Source organism: Tupaia chinensis, unplaced genomic scaffold (assembly GCF_000334495.1).
Source record: "Tupaia chinensis unplaced genomic scaffold, TupChi_1.0 Scaffold143645_1, whole genome shotgun sequence".
Taxonomy (NCBI): Eukaryota; Metazoa; Chordata; class Mammalia; order Scandentia; family Tupaiidae; genus Tupaia; species Tupaia belangeri.
Genome location: NW_006203493.1, coordinates 303,809 through 307,289, shown reverse-complemented (window position 1 = coordinate 307,289; position 3,481 = coordinate 303,809). Strand labels below are relative to the sequence as shown.

Genomic DNA, 3,481 nt, shown 5'->3' with positions numbered 1-3,481 from the left:
AAAGAAAGAAAGAAAAAGAAATGTCACATTGCCCCAGCATCAAAGTTCTCCATCTTAGTGTGTTAGTTTCACTTTTGAATTTCTTCCCTCTCTGAAAAGTGCAACAACTATCTGAATTTTAGGTTGTAATTATCTTTCTTTCCAACATAATAAATGGTATTTTATATCTGAATTTTTCATACCATACGCTGCATATTTTCCTATTACTTGCTTTCTTCACTTAACAATATGATTCTGAGAATTATGCAAGTTAATTACTGTATTTATATTTCTGATTTCAGTGTTGCAAAAAATTTCATTTTACTGCTATACCAAAATGTGCATTTCAGTTTGCCTGCAAGTAGACACTGGACTGTTCTCAGTGTTCTGCTACTACTAATAATGCTGTTACGATTCTCGCACATTTCTCTTGCTGCCCTTCTACAAGAATTTTTCTAAGGTGCCTTTTTTCTAAAAGAATTATTTTGTTTAACTTTATTTATGTTGGAGCAGAAAGGGACAGAGTGAGTGAGAGAGAGAAAGAGAGGGGGGTGGGGAGAGAGTGAGAAAGCAAGCCACCAGGTCCAGGATTTGAACCACAGTTGGCGATGTGGGAGTCCAGCGCCCTTAACCACCACACCACCTGCCAGCCCCTCTGAGGTGCTTTTATACTGAAGGGTGGAGCTGCTGTGCTTTAGAATGTATTCAGCCTACACATTACAAGATAATATCACACTTTTTCCAAGCAGATTATTTCAATTTATATTCCCACCAACAGAATATGAGTTCCCCTTACTCTACATCCTCACCTACACTTGACGTCAGACATTTTTATTTTTGTCTAATGATTTTAAAATGTGATTTCAAGTGTTCTAATTCACAATTCTCTGATAATTATTGTTAGTTTATCTTTTATACATTTATTGGTCATTTAATACCCTTTTATGTGAAATGCCTTTTCATCTCTTGTGCCATTTTTCTATTGGATTATGATTAGATATTCAGAATATTAATCTTATGTAAATTACACATGATGCAAATAAATCTCGTTTGTGGGTTTTGCTTATTTTTTCTTTAAAATGTACTTTGATTTTTAAGTTTCCAATTTTAATGTGGTCAAACTTGTCACTTATTTATTTTACATTTAAAAAAATTTTTTTGGTGACCTGGCTCAGGGGTGGGTGTGCATCCAGGCTGCAGCTCTGCACTCCAGTGAGCGCGCTCCGTGGGGCATCCCCTTTCCTGTGCGGTTGCAGCTTGCGTCCTTGGGGCTCAGTCAGACCATGGCTTCAACTCTAGAAGAGCTACAGAAAGATCTAGAAGTAAAGGTGTTACTGGAAAAGGTCATTAGGAAAAGAGTATGTGATGCTCTTACAGCTGAAAAAATCCAAGATTGAGACAAAAATCAAGAACAAGATGCAACAGAAATCACAGAAAACAACAACAACAACAACAACTTCTTGACAATGAAAAGCCAGCTGCTGTGGTTGCTCCCATTACAATAGGATATGCGGTGAAGACCAGTCACTATGGATGGGGTCAGTCAGATACGTTTGTGAAAATCTGCATGACATTAACTGGAGTTCATCAAGTTCCTACTGAGAACTCAGGTGCATTTCACAGAGAGGTATTTGATCTTTTGGTAAAGAACTTAAATGGCAAGAACTACTCCAAGATTGGAATTTGAAACAATTTTAAATCATCATTTGTTGAAGGCAGTTCAAAAAAAGTTAAGACTGATGCAGTGCTCATATTACATAGAAAAAAGGCAGAAAACGCACAAGGGGGACTACCTGACTCAGGTTGAAAAAGAGTGCACAGAGGGAACCAGCAGTTAGCGTAATGGCTATGTCGCTGGACTCCCACGTAGTCGACCGCGGTTCGCGTCCCGGACCCGGTGGCTTAAAACTCACGCCGGGCGCGTGTGCGTGCGTGCCCAAGCTCCCGAGAGGAGAATGGAGGAGAAGGGATTGCAGCGTGACCATCCCCCCCGGGGGGTGATTTCTCGCTTTCTGTCTCTATGTCTCTCTCTGTCTGACTGGCGAGCGCATGCACCCTAGAGCGAAAATCTCTCTCAAAAAAAAAAAAAAAAAAAGAGTGCACAGAGAAAAAAAAAGCCTTCCTACGACACCGAGGCAGATCTAGTGAGGGACCTAGGAGTGTTCCACAGGAAATTTATGAAGATGGAGATGATGATATGAAGCGAGCCATTAATAAAGCCTGGGTGGAACGAAGAGAGGAGCAAGCCAGAGGAGAACCAGCACTGGAAGATTTAAAAGCCCTTTCAGGATCTGTGATGTGGAAATTCTGATTTCCGATAAGGGAATGTTGGTGAGCAGCGTACATAAATTGACAGATAACTATTTACACAGCTTTCCAAGTAAAGACAGTGAATTCTCCATGTCCTACTGGAGAATGTATTTAAATAAAGTATGCTTATTAAACACTTCCCCAAAAGATGGTTTCATCAGCACCCTGGCCATTTTGTTCAAGAAGGGGTTCTATTGCATTATTTGAAATAATGAAAATGCTACGTGTTTTTGTTCAGCTAAGAGATAGAAAGTGAAAGTGTTTGCTTGCCTTTAAGTTCATGACATCAATTCTAGTGTAAAAACATAAAAGGGTATACTTGAATTTTTGCATGAAAGACAAGTTTGTATTTGTCTTTGGAAGTTGATTTCTCACTACCAGCTGCAATGCATTACCATGTACCAGTAATTCAGTTACAAATGAACCTGTGTAGCTAAATATATTTGCTTAGGCACCTATAGAACTGAAACTAAATAGAAACTTGACAAGAATAGACAAGCACTTGTGTATAGTACCAGTAAGAAAGTTTTGCCATGGGTCATAGGGCTTATAAAAGTAATAACCATAAAGCAAACATAATTCATTTAAAAATCCATCCATTCCTATATTCAGTAAAGTTAGATTCTTTTTATTCAGTGAAAAAAACCCTTTTTTTAAAATTTGCTAGAGGGCTCATGTACTCACCAGAGAGAGAGAGAGAGCACCCCCGCCCCATAAGGCATGGTCACATTGCAATCCCTTCTCCATTTCTCTCTCTGAGATTTCGGGTATGCACGGGTCTGTCATATTTCTCAAGCCTCCTGGTCTGGAACGTGAACCGTGTGGCCAGCTATGTGGGATCTAGCCTTCTTAACCACCACTGGTCATACATTTTCATTTTTAAAAATTTGTATGTATGTCTTGTTTAAGGAGTATTTCTCTACCTTGAAGTCATACAAATACTTCTTGTACATTTTCATCTGAAAGTTTTGAAGTTTTGCCTTCAACACTGTGGTTCTTAGTTGACAGGGAATGTATTTTTATGTATGATGTAGATATCTCCCTTACTCCAATGTCAAAAATTCAAATTTACTGAATTGTACATCCTTTACCCACTGGTCTTTAATAACTATTCTTCATACAAGGTCCTGGAGCTGTTTTTTCCATTCTAATCTACCGATCCAGTTGTCACAAACAACCCCTATCACAAACA

The 3,481-nt window shown here is 38.8% G+C and overlaps 1 pseudogene; it reads left to right on the top strand.

The window, feature by feature from the left end:
- Window positions 1-1,262: 1,262 nt before the first annotated feature.
- LOC114005327 (retinitis pigmentosa 9 protein pseudogene) overlaps window positions 1,263-3,481 on the top strand; it is a 9,609-nt pseudogene continuing 7,390 nt past the window's right edge.